Source organism: Littorina saxatilis, linkage group LG16 (genome assembly GCF_037325665.1).
Source record: "Littorina saxatilis isolate snail1 linkage group LG16, US_GU_Lsax_2.0, whole genome shotgun sequence".
Taxonomy (NCBI): Eukaryota; Metazoa; Mollusca; class Gastropoda; order Littorinimorpha; family Littorinidae; genus Littorina; species Littorina saxatilis.
In genome coordinates, this window is record NC_090260.1 from 53,960,027 (window position 1) to 53,979,867 (window position 19,841).

The 19,841-nt window shown below is 43.7% G+C and overlaps 1 long non-coding RNA gene across 1 annotated transcript; it reads left to right on the plus strand.

Annotated features, from left to right (window-relative positions):
• The first annotated feature begins 2,086 nt into the window (after nucleotides 1-2,086).
• LOC138951245 (uncharacterized) lies at nucleotides 2,087-18,103 on the plus strand. Its single transcript, XR_011451071.1, has 6 exons — nucleotides 2,087-2,931; nucleotides 3,523-3,591; nucleotides 4,730-4,823; nucleotides 5,786-5,956; nucleotides 6,410-6,508; nucleotides 16,667-18,103. It is a non-coding gene; the product is annotated as an uncharacterized lncRNA (long non-coding RNA).
• The last annotated feature ends 1,738 nt before the right edge of the window (nucleotides 18,104-19,841 follow it).

Sequence of the window (19,841 nt, forward strand, 5' to 3'; positions counted from 1 at the left end):
TGTGTGTGTGTGTGTGTGTGTGTGTGTGTGTGTGTGTGTGTGTGTGTGTGTGTGTGTGTGTGTGTGTGTGTGTGTGTGTCTGTGTCTGTGTGTGTCTGTGTCTGTGTCTGTGTCTGTGTGTGTCTGTGTCTGTGTGTGTGTCTGTGTCTGTGTGTGTGTGTGTGTGTGTGTGTGTGTGTGTGTGTGTGTGTGTGTGTGTGTGTGTGTGTGTGTGTGTGTGTGTGTGTGTGTATGTGTGTGTGTGTGTGCGCGCTTCCGTGTTTTGTCAGTGTTTGTGTGTGTGATTTCAGGCTGAACAATTCTATCAATCTGTTCTTGCCCGAGACTCTCTCTCTTTAAAACCGCTGTGCCGCGCTGTACCGAGTGACCGAGAATGTGCTGCAAAATCACGAGAGGCACACGTGAAATAAGTGGTGAGGGGCAGGCAGGGCCGGCAATGGTCTGTGTTCGCTCTATTTTTAGTCCTTATTTTCATAGTGTGTGAAACTGCTTTTGAATTCATCATTTTTGGGGTTTAATTCTTAAAATCATGCTTCAAACATACTTTGAAGTACAAGACAAACAAGCAACTAGTAAGTTTGTTCCACTGTGTAATTTTCAAAAAGACTCAATGCATGTAAATATGAAACACAACTGTTACATAGCAGTCAAGCATCTGTAAGGAGCTAACACTCTAAGCCATGAAAGGCAGTGTATATAAATTTAAAAAAAACATGCACGGTTGTGACACGCTTGTGTCAAGCAAAGCACTGCTGCGGCAGATGAGAACCAATGCGCCTCGTAACTATGGTACCAGAACGAGAGTCAATCAAGTGCCCCTCAATACGAAATGAAGTTGCTATGATACCGGAACGAAAGTCAACAAGTGCCCCACAAAACGAATTGAAGTTTGCTCTTTGAAACCATTTGCTTGGGAGACTCAAAGTCCGTGAGCTGGCGCGGCATCTGTCTGTCCCTTGCGATATTTTGGTTTTTTTGTTTTGTTTTGTTTGTTTTGTTTTTTGGTACTGGTCTGTTGTTTTTGTTGGGTTTCACTAACAACCCAACCCACTGTCGTTGGCAACATGTCTTCATTCGCTGAATAACAATGGCTTCTTTTACACGTTAAAGGTACTGAACATGTCAAAGTCCAGGTGCCAGGATGTTCCGCGTGATTGTTCTCAAAAGTGACTATTACATGATTGTTCTGAAAGTCTACTATTTATTTCATCGTAATCATGTAAGCCCTCATACGTGATTGTTCTGAAAGCTTACTAATTTACATGATTGTTCTGAAACTCTACTAAAGGTAAACTTGCTTCACCCGTGAAATGTAGTCAGATGTGGAACAATATGTATACCCCTGCCCAACGAAGTGTGTTTGAGTTGATCCGTCTTGTGTGTGCGCGACAGCTTCAGGTGTGTGTTTGAGTTGATCCGTCTCTCCACTCCCTTTTTTTTTGTAAGTGTGTGTGTGTGTGTGTGTGTGTGTGTGTGTGTGTGTGTGTGTGTGTGTGTGTGTGTGTGTGTGTGTGTGTGTGTGTGTGTGTGTGTGTGTGTGTGTGTGTGTGTGTGTATGTGTGTGTTGTCAATTATTGTTCTCCAGTCACACACAGAGAGAGAGAGAGAGAGGGGGGGGGAGAGACAATGACAATGACAATGACAATGACAAATCTTTATTTTTCGAGGGTGACAAGAATAAGCATAGGTATGCTTTTTTGCATCTGGCCCTCGCCCTAAAGAGGGACTAAACTATTTTACTATAACTATGACTAGGGAAAAAAAGGTTACATAAAAACATTAATGGTAGAACATATAAGTTTATGTACATGAAGCGCATTATGTAGAAGCATTGTAGATCATAAGGTAGTGTTCAAAATTGGGTGTAAAGCAATGAAGATAAACGGAAAGTAACCCAACAATACATTAGCTCAGCAAAACAATGTATTACAGAGCCAAATCTTCGTGATTTTGTCACAATAAACCATAATTCCGATAATGAACAACTGTATAAAACATACCAATCAAGTTTATTTGTTCATAGAGTTCATTAAATGGAAAGAATATTTGGTTCTAAAAGAATCTGTGTTGGTGGATTGAGAGAGAGAGAGAGAGAGAGAGAGAGAGAGAGAGAGAGAGAGAGAGAGAGAGAGAGAGAGAGAGAGAGAGAGAGAGAGCACCCATTGCACACCGGTTGGACCGTACATAAGGTAACGTTAAATTATGCTTGTGCAACGTATGTGGGAGTATCACTTATAACCTCAGGGTATCTCTTATCCTGTTGCGCATCAATAGACTAGAGACAGCGCTGGTTAGACTAAAACATGGATCGGGAACTTCAGTACGTACTTAGGACTACCGCGGCTGTGCTTGCAAGTTTGGATAGTTCTTTCTTTCTCATTTGATCCGAGTTTTATCTGTCTCATTAAATGTCATTTTTCTACCTACTACACATATAATTTTCCTAATTGATTCCCGAAGATAAGTTAGTTTCGCTTCCACGTTTCGGTTTTCACTAATTCAACATGGCCGGCGTCGGCAATGCATCATGATCTTTGATCATCATCTTCTTCCGAAGAGGACTGGGTTCTTGCGAACGTCTCAGAGTCCTGCGGTTGAGTCACTGTTACCGATAGTGGTTAGCTCCGGCAAACAGGGAGATTAAAAAGGTGGGGAGGTTTAAAACTATGCGGTACAGGGGAGAGTGCGTTCAAGGGCGGGCTCTCATGCCCGACTGCACTGAGGAAACTGTGGCCGAGACGGGAGCGAAGGAGGGGCCTGCTTCGGCCGATGAACAAAGAAACTGTGATCGAACAAGTATGGTGTTACAAGGGGAAAGACCCGCAAAGTGAACTTAGTTGCCAAAGCCCGAAGTGTGACGACGGACTCGGTTTCCAGCAACTGTCCACCGACTCAGCGGCAAAATATGAGTTGACACGTCCGAGGTGAAAGGTAATCGTCTCTTCTTATTAGAATGAAGGTCATTGTTTATGACTAAAATACAGTAGAATCACATAATGCACGAAGGAATGGAACATGTACATGGAATAAGATTGTCCGTCCACTAAGACACATTCCTAAAGGTGGAACCAACATCCTGACGGCTATGCAGAGGAAGTGTTCTTTTTAAGAAATGCATTCAAATAAAACAAATAGGGAAATGCCCACTGAACAGAAACACCCAGGCTCCTGATTTTTGGTATGAATCCAAGTTGAGAGAGATCAGCTGAGCTAGGATTTTACATGGAATAAGATCATCCCTCCACTTGCATACAATGTATACAACCAGAAATGAAGATACAGTGTGCTTGATGTGGTGATCAAGTGACATTTTGCTATGAATGTGTTTAAGCAACTAGTAGCTTCTTCAGCGTTAATTCATTAAACAATCACTCTTATTCTTAGCACATAGAGCACATTGAATGAGTGTGTGCATGTGTGTGTGTGTGTTTGTTATTGCAATGTAAGACCTTATAATATAAAATAAATATACACAAATTATAACACATGCTGGGATTCTAAATATGTTCTGTTTACTTGCAGGTCTCAGTTATTACCAAGCCCTGCCTCATTCTTCCCGCAACACTGACATGGTGCTGTTGTAGAACACAAGTAAGTCCTTTGATCATTTCCAAAATACACTAGTGCAATAGCTTGTGAGTGCAACTGGTGGTAATGAGAATATTTTACCACAAAAGGCTAAAGTACAAATAACAGATTTATTATGTTGGAAAAAGAAGTAAGCCAGAGCAAGTGATTAGTGTACCAGTTAGCTAGGGTGTGTATTATATAATTACAATTTACAGTCAGCATAGAATGTTGAGGACAGTCTAGAATTTTTCTCGCCCTGTGAATTCAACTGCAAATCAGATGGCATGAAGAAATCAATGTTATATTATGCTCTGCATTGAGTGAACCATCTCCTGTCATTCTGAGTGACACATCTCTTTAACTGAAAAACATGCCAGTAATTAAATCCAGGCTACATGGGGATGGAAAATGACCCTGGCAATTTCAACCTCTGAATGATTGTGTCTTTGTGTAGCAGGATTATGGATAGATCTTCACAAGCCTTAGTTCATTTGTCTGTACATGTGTATCATGTATGGCGGTATAAGTTAATACTATTAGTCAATTTCAAATAGCAGAGTTATTTTCAGAGCTTTCTAACTTCAAACCCTGTGGAATCTATAGTTTGTAATAAAGGGTATTTTGACTTTGACTCCGAGTTTCTTTCTTGCAAAGTCATTCTTTTCTCATTCAAGGGACTAAACCACTACATGTACTGATGACTGCCTGCATCAGGGTTATAATTTATGAAGAAGTCAAAATGCACAATATATATCAGTTTACAGTTTAAAGGCCCACTTGCCTTGTCACTACAGTATAATGTGGCTATGCTTTAACATGGAATCCCTCATCTTGGCCACATACAAAAAATTATATATTCAGTGACTGCTTGCTGTGGTGAGTTAAAATGTGTGATGAAATATTTTCACAAAAAGGTACCAGTGTTGTTAACAAAACTAATTCTTTAACAAACAAACAAAAACCACTCTGCACAGAGAGCATTCAAGCTGATCTATGTTGCTATTCGTCCAAGTAGAGGGATGATCTTATCCCAAGTAAAAGCCTGACAAGATCTGAGACTGTGAAGCAAAATGTTTTTACATGGTAAAGTAAGCCTTTAACGAGCAAGTATGTCTATTGCACTGGGTGTTTTATTATTATTGTATCATTTTTCTTTCAGGTAGTCTCTCTTTAAACTGACTTTCTACACCATGGTGTCTCTGGCAGTGTTATATTGGCAGAAGACAGTTGGAACTGGATTCCTCATTTAGATGGTAGGCATGTTTTGGGCTTTTGTGTTGCTTTGGTGTATGTGTGTGTGTGTATGTGTGTGTCTGTTCTATACCAGAAATAAACACACTGTTTGCTTGCTGTGGTGAAGTGACATTTTGTGATTTTTTTTTAAATGAGCTAGTACAGTTGTAGCTTTTACAGCATTTATTCATAACACAATCGCACTTGGCGCAGAGAGCAACCAGACCGTTCATTGTGGGTATGTGAACAAGTTAAGAGATCATGTCTTATCCCATTTTAAAGCCTGACCAGATCTTAGACGGTGAGCCAAATTGTTTTCATGAGAAGGAATGTGCCTTTCAGAGAAATCTATTAACTACAGTATTACTTTACAAAACATATTTTAAGAAATGAAATGTGTTACAAGTAACAGCCATGGGGGTGATAGCCTGTAGGTGGAATAATAATCTTCAATTGCCCAGAAATGATTGTTATCTGGTCAAGAAATGCAAAGCATTTTGATGTTTGTGACGATTAGTTACTCTTTATCACGTTTGGTCCCTGATTTTGCTGTCCTTGTCTGCGTTGGGCAGGTGTGCGTCCATGATGTCATTGCTATTGAAAACTAATCTGTACTGCAAAGTAAATGTACCCGTACATGACGTACATGGCAGTTGTCAACCGGGGGCCAGCCATGACTGGGACTGATGTATCCACAGGCACTCGACACCAGGTGGGCGGGGCCAGTGGTTGGGGTGTGATTCCCTGCCTTACACCACCACAAAGTGTAGTATCAGCAGACAAGACTGAGCAGAACTTCTGCCCCCCCTCACCAATTGACCACTCAGTGCCATGTGCCTGCAGCTGTATCATAAACACTTTGTGACAATAGTTGTTACCTCCTTAGAACAGATCTTGTGATGCTCCTCAGTCAGTCAGTGTTTGATGGATGCTAACTGGTATACTTGACATAGTGTTCATATGAAAGTTTTATGTGTTGCAGCTCATCCAGATCACAGGTACACAAAGGAGCTGGTTACAGTGATAACATAGGCACATGGAACTGCTTATGGACTACTTTAGAAAGTGAGCGGTTACAACCAAGACTCTTCCGTCAGGAAGGTCTGCGGAAGGGTGCTTGATCTGTTTCCTCGGACAGGCTTTTCAAGACTAGGTAGGTTAAGCCACATGATTGGGCTTTAATTATGAATGCACTTCAAAATTCACTCTATTTCATTATCTTGTACAACCCCCCGCGGGTTAGGGGGAAGAATTTACCCGATGCTCCCCAGCATGTCGTAAGAGGCGACTAACGGATTCTGTTTCTCCTTTTACCCTTGTTAAGTGTTTCTTGTATAGAATATAGTCAATGTTTGTAAAGATTTTAGTCAAGCAGTATGTAAGAAATGTTAAGTCCTTTGTACTGGAAACTTGCATTCTCCCAGTAAGGTAATATATTGTACTGCGTTGCAAGCCCCTGGAGCAATTTTTTGATTAGTGCTTTTGTGAACAAGAAACAATTAACAAATCTTCAATAGTACTGACCAAAGAAGAAGGTTTAATTGTGTGATCATGATTTGATACATATGCTTGACCCTGAAGATGTGTTTTATTTGTTTTGTTTCAGAACAAAGTTTGGTGAAGTAGAAGCTACCGCTGTAGGCTGGTGTAAGGCTGAAGAAGAACCTCTGACAAGTCCATTTTCAAGCAACTGAGCACGAACCCAGTGTTACACGACACTTGAGATTGCCACAAGTTCTCAAACGTCGTATAGTTGTGTTCTTTTATTCTACGTCGCCCGTCTTCGCAGCAGCAGAAAACAACTCGTCAAATTGAGTTCGAGGATTTATTTAGCATTACATACATACAACTGCACATCTAGCAGAACTCAAATAGAAGCTTTTTTAACATTCAAATCGCGCTGGCATATATAGTAAATACTCAATCTCGAGAATATTCCAGACCGAACACGATACAACTACATTATACGAGCCGTGCATGGACTAAACTAGCGACATTCTCTTATGACGTACATCAAAAGGGCCGACGCACTTAATCCGAACGAACGCCACGAACTCACACTAAGAACAGCATGGTAAACAACTTGTTTTGACAGGACTAGAAAGTTCACCTGCATTCTCGTCCAAGCATAAATATTGTGTTTACAAAATATAATATCGGTACTTTCCCACAAAGTAAAAATAAGTCAACTACATGCAACACACAAAACTGAACCAAAGCTCAGCAACGGTAGCGTTTCCTAACATTACCCCCAACACCAGAAGAAATTTACCTAATTTCTTTCAATCATTGAAACGCTACTTGTACACATATTATGTATACATAACAGATTGAAATCCAGGTATGTACATTAGTCTGTTGGAGAATGAACACAGTTTTACTCACATACTCGGCTGAGAAAATCTGCTCCAACATTGTCTGAACCTTTGATCGATTCCACTCGCATATCAAAGTTCTGCAAGTACATCACCCACCTCATGATACGATTATTCACAAACTTCGCAGAGTTCAGGTAGGTGAGGGGTTTGTGATCAGTCTGAAGCACGAATTTCACCCCTTGGAGGTAGAGTTCAAATTTCTTGATTCCCCACACGATGGCTAAACACTCTTTCTCCATGGTCGAGTAGTTCTTCTCGGCTCCTGACAGCTTCTTGCTGGCATAGCTGACCGGAAACGGTTTACCTCCATGCTCTTGCATCAGCATGGCGCCGATCCCTTCGTCCGATGCGTCTGTACGCAAGATGAACTCTTTGGCAGTATCAGGAAGGCGTAGCACCGGGTCTCGTGACATCAGGTCGCGCACGGTCTGGTATGCCTTCTCCTGAGCTGGTCCCCAGAGTATTCGGTTGGGGCATCCTTTTCGGGTCATGTCCGACAAAGGCGCCGTTATGGCGGCGAAGTTTGGAATGAACTCTCTGTAGTACCCAGCCAATCCAAGGAAGGATCGCACCTGCTTCTTGGTTTCAGGACGTGGCGCATTGAGGATCTTGGTGACGTTTTCCAACAAAAGCCCCTTTTGACCTTCCTTCAGTGAATGACCTATGAAGTCAACGTTGTCGGTCCCCAAAATGCACTTGCTGGGTCTCACGGTCAGATTGGCTTTTGTCAGGCGGGAAAACAGTTCCCTCAAAGTCTCCAGATGCTCCGCAAAGGTCTCCGTGTGGACTAGCAGATCATCCCAGTAGTACACAACATTCTTCATTCCTTTGAGCATTTTTCGCATTCCCCTCGTAAGGGTAGCACCACTGTTCACCATGCCAAAAGGCATCCGCAGGCACTCATACGTTCCGTCTGGAGTTGCAAAGGCAGTCTTTGGTATGTCCTCTTCGCGCACAGGAATCTGCCAATATCCCTTGCTGAGATCGATCTTTGAGAAGATCTTACTGCCAGTCAACCTTCGGAACAGATCAGCCGCCGTCGGCATTGGTTCAGGGTCAAACACGGTGATCTTATTCACTTTCCTGAAGTCAATGCATACCCTGTTTGTACCGTCTTTCTTCTTGACAACAACAACGGGAGATGAGTAAGGGGATGATGACTCACGGATGACCCCCATCTTCAACATGTTGTCGATGTCCTTCTTCAAGGATTCCCGAGCCTGAAACGGGATAGGGTATGGTTTTGAGCGAACGGGAACGTTAGATGTGAGGTGGACTTCATGTTCGACCAAGGACGTAGAGCCTGGAACATCAGAGAACCTATGGGTGAAGTCGCCCATAAAATCATGCAGCTCCTTCTGCTGATCTTCTGTCAGGTCAGGTCCTAGCTTGACGTCATCCACTCCCTCTTTCTTGTGGAGGTCTCCCAACTCCAGTAGTTCCTCGCCGTCGAACTCGTCTAGTTCGGCTGGTTCTTCCGCACTTGCTGCGACCTGTACTGCTTCCGGAGGTCTCTCCACATACAGTTTCAGGAGGTTAGCGTGGTAGATCTTGGACTTCTTGCCGACATTCACCTTGTAGTCGTTGATCCCTACCACGGCCTCAACCTCGTATGGGCCTTTCCACTGCATCAGTAGTTTGTTGTGATCAGTGGGAAGCAGTATCAGCACTTTGTTACCTGGTGTAAACTTCCTGTTTACGGCTTTGCGGTCGTAGTAGTGCTTTCCACTATCCTGAGACTTTCTCAAGTTTTCTCTAGCAATCTCGAGAGTCTCCTCCAGTTTCTCTCGCAACTCGAACACGTACTGGTAACTGTTCTTCACTTCAGGTGTGTCCACATCTTTCGTCCACAATTCCTTTAGTATCTGCATCGGGCCTCTCACGGTCCGCCCGTACATCAGCTCGAACGGGGAGAATCCAGTGGACTCTTGTGGCACCTCCCTGTATGCAAACAGCAAGGCATTGATGTAGCGATGCCACTGCCTTGGCTGCTCACTGCATAGTTTCTTCAGCGTGGACTTCAGCGTCGCATTGAATTTTTCGACCAGCCCATTGCACATCGGGTGATAAGGTGTCGTAGTCAAGTGACGAATGCTCAGCAGCCTGTTGACCTCTTCCATGCATTCAGAGACAAACTGTGTCCCCAGGTCTGTGAGGATCTCTTCAGGAACCCCAATTCTGCTGAAAATGTCCACAAGTGCCTCGGCAACAGTCTCTGTGTCAATTTTCTTCAGAGGCACGGCTTCTGGGTACCTGGTTGCATAGTCTACCAGGGTCAGTACCCAACGATGACCCGCTTCACTTGGCGGTTTTATCTCGCCGATGAGGTCAATGGCCACCCTCTTGAAAGGTCGGTCGATCAAAGGCATCTTCTGCAACGGCACTTTCGGGACCCTTCCTCGCGGTATGGTTTTCTGGCAAATATCGCACGATCGGCAGAATCGAGTCACATCTGCATGCAGTCCTGGCCAGTAAAACGCAGCCTGGATTCTGTCCGATGTCTTCTTGACACCCAGGTGACCTCCCATAATAGAGTCGTGGGCCACCTCCATCACCTGGCGCCTAAGTGGTTGAGGCACCAGAACTTGACGTAATGGCTTCCCACCGTTGACTCTCGGGTGCTGGAACACTCTGTACAGGATCTTGGCCTTTACTTCAAAGTGCACAGTGCCTTCGCCCTTAGTCATCTCCTTGACAGGACGACTCCTGTACTTTGTCAAGGTCAAATCAGCTTCCTGTAGCTGAATCAGCTGATCCCTGTCCACGACAGCAGTTGCAGAACTGTTGGTGACCCTGAGTGGCGTAGTTGTTTTGTCCTTCTTCGCCTGGGCTCTGGTCGTCACAGCGCTTACAACCTGCGGCTGGTCGCGGCGATGCACAGTTGCTCTGTCATCTCGTAACAGTTCGCTGATATCTTCATTCGCGAATGGCAGTGGGTCTTCCTCCTCAACAGCAGGCTGAGCTGCGCCCATTCTCCATTCGACATCAGGGTCATCAGGACGTCTCGCACCCCCAATGTTCCCAATTAGTAGATCGTACAAGGGCTTCTTCAGGCAGACGGCCTCAACTTCTCCGGTGAAGTATGGAGTATCGATCTGGATTTTTACCACTGGTGCCTTCACGCATTTGCTGTCAGCCATGAGCGTCCACTTGAAGTCACCAGTGAACTTCTCTGTTGGCACCAGATCCTCTTTGACAATGACTCCATTGCAGCCCGAATCTCTGAGAACAGTCACTTCCTGCTTCTCAACAAATCCCTTCGACACGGGCATGTTCGACACTGACACAGCTGCGCTGGCGACGACAGAGATGGACTTGCCATTGGCGAGTAGAAGCTGGCCATCAGAAAGACATTCTTCCACGTCCGATGGTGTATCCACTTGCTCGGCAGCCCTTGGTAGTATGACGCTGCTCGCACATACTTGTTGGTTCGAGCCACTCGTTTGCCTCTTGTTGTCGTAATATCTCCGTCGATGTTCTTGCGCTTTGTCATTGACATGTCCGTTATTTTTCTTTTGGGGACAGTTGGCGACTCGGTGGCCCTTGGCATTGCAAAGGAAACACGTTATGTTCTGCCCTTCATTGGATGATGGTGCGGACTCAGTTTGTCCCTTGGCAGGTTGGTTTCCCTGGTTCCCGCTCTTCTGGAAAGGTTTTGATGACTTTGACGTCCCCAGGGTCCTTCCATGAGCAATGAGATAACGCTCAGCAGCATCAGTAATGTCCTTCAAACCCCGCAGTTTTTGCTCTTCCAAGCGGGTCGCCAGGTCCTTCGGGCATGCATTAAGGAACTGCTCCTTCACGATCAAGTCCCGCAGACTCTCGTATGACTGCTCTTCACCTGATAACTCCACCCACTTCTGCAGGTATGACGACAGGCGCTCCACAAACTGGCTCGGTGTCTCTCCAGACAATGGCTGGCATTCGCGGAAGCGTTGACGGTAGCCCCTTTCAGTGAAGTTGTAGCAACGCAACAGAGCTTCCTTCAGTACATCATAGTCTCTGGCGTCATCGTTTGAGAGTCTAGTGTAGACCTCAAGTGCTGCCCCAGTCAAATGTGCGCTGAGTTGAATCGCCCAGTCGTCGCGCTGCCATCTAGCACTCTCAGCGAACCTCTCGAATCTTGCAAGGTAGCAGTCGATCTGGTCCTTCCCGTCAGCGAATGCTGGAAGTTTCGGTGCCCTGTGTAGCATTTGCTGCTGGTTATCTCTTTGGCGTGGTGCCTCGTGCTCAGTTTGAACACGCACCATTTCTGTCTGAAGCTCTAAGCGCTTGGTCTCCATTTCTATCTGGAGCTCTAAGCGTTTCAGCTCCATTTGCTTTTCTTCACGCTGCGCTTGTCTTTCTTCACGCTGTGCTTCTCTTTCTTCACGCTCACGCTGCGCTTGTCTTTCTTTATCTTCACGCTGCGCTTGTCTTTCTTCACGCTCACGCTGCGCTTGTCTTTCTTCACGCTGCGCCAGCAGTCGTGTCTGGGACTCGACGAACTCCGTCAACTGCTTGCCTTTTAGTCCCAGTTCAATTCCTTTTCCCCAGAACTCAGCCATTCTGGTCTTTTCCGGTGCGTTCGTCTGTATTCTTTCACAGCCCCGAACGTAGACGAATGTAGTCTTCTAAAAGAACACAGTCTCTACCGCACCTCCGATGCTTCTCTCGTCGCTGGTCACCTTCGTAGACGCAGGCTGCCACCCTCCTCGTCTAACGTGACGGCGTACTCTGCTCACGATACGTACTATCATCACGACGTACCTCAGTCGTATTTCGTAGTATTAATGCACTAGCTCCGCGACGAAGTCCGTCTCGTCCAAACGGCAGCTAACCTCTGTAATCCCGATACACTCCGGCGTCGCTCACCGTACCGAGCTGCGGCGATTACCAAACTCTTCACCAGTCACACCGAATCCACGGTTCCGTAGTCTCAATACTGATCCCTCAGGATACACCCGATTGATGGCTACCTCCTGTGACTGTCTTGACGCTGGTCCTTGTTGCTGGAAAACCCTTGGCGTTAAACGTAGATCCTTGGCTTGGCCCCCAATTGTTACACGACACTTGAGATTGCCACAAGTTCTCAAACGTCGTATAGTTGTGTTCTTTTATTCTACGTCGCCCGTCTTCGCAGCAGCAGAAAACAACTCGTCAAATTGAGTTCGAGGATTTATTTAGCATTACATACATACAACTGCACATCTAGCAGAACTCAAATAGAAGCTTTTTTAACATTCAAATCGCGCTGGCATATATAGTAAATACTCAATCTCGAGAATATTCCAGACCGAACACGATACAACTACATTATACGAGCCGTGCATGGACTAAACTAGCGACATTCTCTTATGACGTACATCAAAAGGGCCGACGCACTTAATCCGAACGAACGCCACGAACTCACACTAAGAACAGCATGGTAAACAACTTGTTTTGACAGGACTAGAAAGTTCACCTGCATTCTCGTCCAAGCATAAATATTGTGTTTACAAAATATAATATCGGTACTTTCCCACAAAGTAAAAATAAGTCAACTACATGCAACACACAAAACTGAACCAAAGCTCAGCAACGGTAGCGTTTCCTAACACCAAGGTACAAGACACAGAGCTCTCTTTCTATCGGTCTGTTATTCATAGAATGACACTAACAGTGACACAAGTAAATAATCTGTATCATTGTCTTGACCTCTAGAAATTTGGTAGAGAATAAGATGACTGATAGTATTATTTTGATTACCGTACTTTCCGGGTGACAAGGCGCTTTGTTATCTAAGACGCACCCCCTTCTTTTAAAAAAAAAAATGTAATCCAGTCACCCATTGGACGCAGGGGGCCAATAGGGCGCACCAAAATGACCCAGTTTTTGCCATGAGAGGTGGTTCCCCTGTCATATCTGAGAGAGGAAACACTTCCTGCATCGGGGTCAGTGACCGGTCAGTGACCAAAGGCATTGTGATAGCTGGGTGGCCTTGTTAAAAGACACGACCTTCTTCCCAGGGGTCAATGACCGAGTTTAACAGAGTGGAAATCTGTGTGTGCGGCCAGATCAAAGGCAGGGCAGTACCTAGTAGCTGAAACATGCATTATCACAAGTTGTTTGACTGGTACTCAAGCGGTCTCTTTGATTTTTTTCGTATTTCATACACGGATTAGGCGCTTCGTTATACAAGACGCAGGGGTCGAACTCAAGGAAAAAAGTCGCGCCTTATGACCCGGAAAGTACGGTATTTCATGGTCATTACAGTGGCCTCCACCCCTGCCCCTTTTAAGACACCCCAATCTAAGACTCCTTCCTATTAATGACCCTGTTTTCGCAGACTTCTTGTTCATAACATCTGTAAATTCACTCCCATTTTAAGACTTGCTCCATTTGGACTTGGACTGGGTGGCCGAGTGGTAACGCAATTGCGCTCGGAAGCGAGAGGTTGCGAGTTCGACCCTGGCAATTTTCTCCCACCTTCCCTAACCTAGGTGGTGGGTTCAAGTGCTAGTCTTTCGGATGAGACGAAAAACCGAGGTCCCTTCATGTACACTACATTGGGGTGTGCACGTTAAAGATCTCACGATTGACAAAAGGGTCTTTCCTGGCAAAATTGTATAGGCATAGATAAAAATGTCCACCAAAATACCCGTGTGACTTGGAATAATAGGCCGTGAAAAGTAGGATATGCGCTGAAATGGCTGCGATCTGCTGGCCGATGTGAATGCGTGATGTATTGTGTAAAAAAAATTCCATCTCACACGGCATAAATAAATCCCTGCGCCTTGAATATGTGCACGATATAAATTGCATAAAATAAAAAGATAAAATAAATCCCTGCTCTTAGAACTGTACCCACGGAATACGCGCGATATAAGCCTCATATTGATTGATTGATTTTAAGACCTGATTTTGCTTATTTTGGATTTCGAAAAAGAGAAAAACAAATTCCCACTCTGTACAGAATTAAGCCAGGCTCATGATTTTTGTATGGACCAAGTTGAGAGATGGCATTTGTATAGGCCTGACCAGATCTGAGATGTTGAATCTAATTGCTTACGAAGAAAGCATTGTGTCATTATAGGCACACTACTTCTCGTCACCGTCTCAGTTCTGGCCAGGCTTTAACATAGGATAAGCTCATCCCTCAACTTTGTCACATATGAACAATCGACACACTGACTCTTGCTGTTGTGAGTTGACATTTTTTGATGAATTTATTTCTGGAAAAGGCACCATGCAGTGCTGTTTCAGGGGTGGGACTTTTCCGCGGATTTCCGCGGACACAACTTACGAATTCTGCTGGAGTAATCTATTTTTCCGCGTCACATTTCATTACAATATCTATGACTTGTTGACTGAATGATTTGGAGAGACGTGGAGATGAAACAGAACACTGGAGGCTTGAGAGTTAAATTGTGCTGACTGAAAACTCCTGATAACTAATAGTAATTTTGAGGGGGGGGGGGGGGGGGGGGAGGTTGTGGAGTGTGGAGAATGTCTTTTTTGTCAGATTGCACAGATTTTAATGTACCATTTAACCAAAATTCGGGGTAACGTGCCCCCGAACCCCCTGGAAAAAAAGGGATTTCCTCTTTTTTCATCACAAGAGAGTCCCACCCCTGTGTTTACAGAATTCCTTGTTTAAAACTATCACTGTGCACAGAGGGAAGGGGGGGGGGGGTGTATTTGACCACCCCTGCGTTTACAGAATTCCTTGTTTAAAACTATCACTGTGCACAGAGGGAAGGGGGGGGGGGGGTGTATTTGACCACCCCTGTGTTTACAGAATTCCTTGTTTAAAACTATCACTGTGCACAGAGGGAAGGGGGGGTGTATTTGACCACCCCTGTGTTTACAGAATTCCTTGTTTAAAACTATCATTGTGCACAGAGGGAAGAGGGGGGGGGGTGTATTTGACCACCCCTGTGTTTACAGAATTCCTTGTTTAAAACTATCACTGTGCACAGAGGGAGAGGGGGGGGGGTGTATTTGACCACCCCTGTGTTTACAGAATTCCTTGTTTAAAACTTTCACTGTGCACAGAGGGAAGGGGGGGGGGTGTATTTGACCACCCCTGTGTTTACAGAATTCCTTGTTTAAAACTATCACTGTGCACAGAGGGAAGGGGGGGGGGGGTGTATTTGACCACCCCTGTGTTTACAGAATTCCTTGTTTAAAACTATCACTGTGCACAGAGGGAAGGGGGGGGGGGTGTATTTGACCACCCCTGTGTTTACAGAATTCCTTGTTTAAAACTATCACTGTGCACAGAGGGAAGGGGGGGGGGGTGTATTTGACCACCCCTGTGTTTACAGAATTCCTTGTTTAAAACTATCACTGTGCACAGAGGGAAGGGGGGGGTGTATTTGACCACCCCTGTGTTTACAGAATTCCTTGTTTAAAACTATCACTGTGCACAGAGGGAAGGGGGGGTGTATTTGACCACCCCTGTGTTTACAGAATTCCTTGTTTAAAACTATCACTGTGCACAGAGGGAAGGGGGGGGGGGTGTATTTGACCACCCCTGTGTTTACAGAATTCCTTGTTTAAAACTATCACTGTGCACAGAGGGAAGGGGGGGGGTGTATTTGACCACCCCTGTGTTTACAGAATTCCTTGTTTAAAACTATCACTGTGCACAGAGGGAAGGGGGGGTGTATTTGACCACCCCTGTGTTTACAGAATTCCTTGTTTAAAACTATCACTGTGCACAGAGGGGGGGGGGGGGGGTGTATGTGACCAAGTGAAGTGCATTGCTACATAATAAAATGAGCAAATCCGTCCCGTGAAGAAAACTTCTGCTTACTTAATTGTCAGATTTGCCAAGGCGTGTACATGAAATAAGATTATCATTCTAAATGCTGAATCAACATTCTGACTGTTTCCTATGAAACCAGGCTTGATTTTTGGTATGAATCCAAGTTAAGGGATAGCATGTGTAAAAGCAGAATTGTGTACAGAGGCAGCTTTGTGTTATTAAAGGCCGGCTGCTTTTCGTGAACACAGTTTGGCTCACATCTCACATCACCTGCCAGGCTTTTTGTTAAAAAAAAAATTTTTACCATGGGATAAGACTATCCCTCCATTTAAGCACATACCAGCAATAAACACAGTGGTTACTTGTGATGAACTAGTGGCAAGACAAATGATTTAAGCATCACATAACCTTCCTAAGTGAAGTCAAGTTATGTGTGTGTGCATGTGTGTGTGTCAGCATAGAATGTTGAGGACAGTTCGATGGTAAATAACCCTGACAATTTTAGCCTATGATTGTGCCTACATTGTGGCAGGATTGGATGTGGATCTTCAAAAGCCTAAGTTAACAAAAAAGTATGTAAAAGTACATTTTGAATAGTAGTTTTTTTCTCAGAGGGAAGATATCACAAGATATGATCGTTCCACTGCATGTATGCCACATAACTAAAACAAAAATTAAATGTTATTTTAATCGTCTTTTGGGTAAAACAAATACACCATCAATATATTATAATAATGATCTTGCTTGTTTACAGATGGACAACAGCTACTGCCAGGACCAGGTTACGCATAAAGAAAACAGTCAACACTTGGCTGGTGCTGCAACTTCTTTGATGTCTATTTTTTTTTTTTTTTAAGACAGACAGCTACCAGCTCATTCAAGACCATAGCCCCATCTTACTCACGCAGAACAGACAGCCATCTTTCGCCTTTGCACAGAACACTGCTGTCTGAAGGTACACATCAAAAGGATAGGTTTTGCACCTACAGCGTGCGACTGTGGCTAGGGTAGGAAGAACAGACTCTGCAACACGTTCTGAGAGGGTGGCCTTTTCTTGCCACCCGTACCCCTGTGCAACAAGACTTGGCCAGAGAGCACACATCCAAATGCAAACACTGAACACTGAAGAGGAAGAAGAAGAAGAAGGTGCCCACACAGAAGGACATAAATCTACTTTAAGGGCACACAAGTTTACAGCAGTTTATTGAATTGTAGCAGATTATAGGGAGAAAATGAACAAGCTAAATAGGCTGTACAGTACTTCACTTGAACAATGTATAAAGTTCCCTGTATTAAGAACATTTACAGATCACAAGACATTGTGTTTTCTTTTGTTTACAATACAAATGTTTCATAATAAAAAGATGTGCACTAGGCAAGATCCTTAAAATGTAAAACTAGTAGTGTGACAATTTTGAATTGTTCAGAGATGGTTTTTCTTCAGTGGTAAATGTTTTAGCTTTTTTATAAGATCCCGTTAGGGAAGCATACTATAAAACCTTGACCTTCCAAACTGTGTTAGCACCCTGGGCTGCGATCATTGTGTTGAGCTACTTAAAGGCACAGTGCAGCTTACAGCCTTCGTTTTGCGTTTTTGTTGCAGCTGAGTGCATTTACAGTTCAAAAATCCTCCTATGGTAGTAAAACAAACCCAAAACTACCCAACGATGACATCTATGAAGCTCGACAGTTTCTTGTTCACGCGAGTGCATAAATTAACCTAGTTATTACGTGGTGTTTGGTCGGAGTTCGATTCAACTGAGTGATTCCGGCCTCCATTTTGTTTTATACAAACTCATGATGATGTCTGACATAGTTTGCTAGTGACGTGTCTTTTTGTGCATGATGTGGTGATCTACCTGATCTAAATTTAGATCCAAAAATAGGTCAAGACCAGCCGGGTCCGAGTACGAAATTGATTCGTAAAAAAATCGCAGTTCTTGACTCTTTGGGTGCAAGTCAATGAAACTTGGTAGTTCTTCTAACAGATAGCTGCCTGAGGTATGACTAAAAGCCCCAGGGGCTCCGTGCACCTGAATTTGACAAGTTCAGTACCTTCAGCAAGCGCAAGTACAGTAGAGAAGCGCTTGACACACTGAAAAAGGCCTACTACGAGCAAAAGAAAAAAAATCAGTGATGCATGTGCTTTTGATGTAATCTTCTTTGACATTATGATGACTACAAAAACTGACTGATGTGTTTTGTTTGTGAATGATGGATATATGTGCATGATTGCGTTTCGCAGACACAGTTGTCATGTGCGTTGTAATTGGCGACGAATGCTGGATGATTACTATTTTTGTACCAGGATTACTATTTTTGGGGCTGAGCATTACTCCAAAACACTTATGGGGGTAAACAGGTCTGCAGCACAACTACAAATGTAGAAATGTCGTCTGCATTTTGTATATTTTAAAAGGTTATTTTTGTGCACAGAACATACATCTGCAGGGAGGTTTGGAGGGTGAAGTTAGGATCTGTTAGGAGGCATACAGCATCACACTCATTTTGTGTGTGTGTATTTTGTGTTGACAGATAAGACACTGTCATTCCAGCAGAAACCTGTGATGATGCACATTTTATTGAAGTGACCAGCTGAAATTGTATGTACGTTGTTATGAAATTGACAAATGATCCCTGCTTTGCAATCCTGGGTTAATGATATTGCCAAAATTAAAACGTGGAGGAAAAAGTGAGTGTAAACCTATTCTTGTGGTGGTGGTGGTGGTGGTGTGTGTGTGTGTCTGGTTAGTGTGTGTTTGAGTGTGTGTTAAACAAACAACGACAAACAACACCAAACCTACATCAAACAAGCACAACAAAAACAAATTACACAAAAAAATGGCAAAAATCAGAATATCAACTGAGAAAAAAACCGTGGCTGAATGCAATACTTATTATAACTTAAAAAGTAAAAGTGTGCGTGTGGATGTGTGCGTATGTTTGAGTGTTTTAAACAAACAACAAACCTAAATTAAAGAAGCACAACAAACAAACAAAAAACCTGGCAAAGTTCTGAACATTAACACAATGCTGCTTTCTGCTTTGAGGGGAGGAATAAAATGACTGAAGCCGGACTGCCGAGAGGAGGAAGGAGGGGGAAAAGAACACGCAGACATGAAAACACACACAACTCTATGACAGATAAACTGCTTATGTTCAAAAATCAAGAATATTTAAGCGTGCACACACGCACGCACACACACACACACACACACAGACTCTCCTCGTGAAAGTAAAGGTAAACTCGAACTTGAAGGTAAGTATAAATGTTTGATATGGAAGAAACCTGTGATAAAAGTCTTTGTATAAATCATCGGTACCAACAAAATTCAGTTGCCACAACGCGTAAAAGGACATACTGTAGTTTCAAATTAGTAACAATCTAAGCCATTTTAATCAGCACTGGTGTCCGGCAAGCACTAACAGATACAACAGCACGTGTATGCATCTTGAAGTAATAAGACCTTGAAGTAGGGCCTAGAGTTTACACTATGCATTATGTAATGCTTTAATTCAGCTGCCTAACTGTGGAACTTTGCAAATGTGTGAGGACCGTTTCACAAAACAGACAAAACACCCTCTCAGTTATTTACACAAATCAGTTCCAGAATGTGCGTGTTCCTTTTCCGTCTCTACAAATTAATGTTATCTGGGGGGAAAACGAATCATTGTCGCTTCCGCCCTCAGTTATAATTGCCTGAGCATAATAGGAAATGCAACAGGTGTAGTCTTCCGCCTGATTTTTAGTCAAGATATTTCGACACAGAATGTTTCTTTCTTTTTTCTTTGTATGTTCACAAGCTCACATACAATCATTTATGCAACACTGACAATAAGACCAGACCAGAGTTGTGATTGAAATGGGCAGTTTATTTAATAAAGCTCCAGAATGAATAAAAATACATGAAAAAATAAGGTGGTCCCGC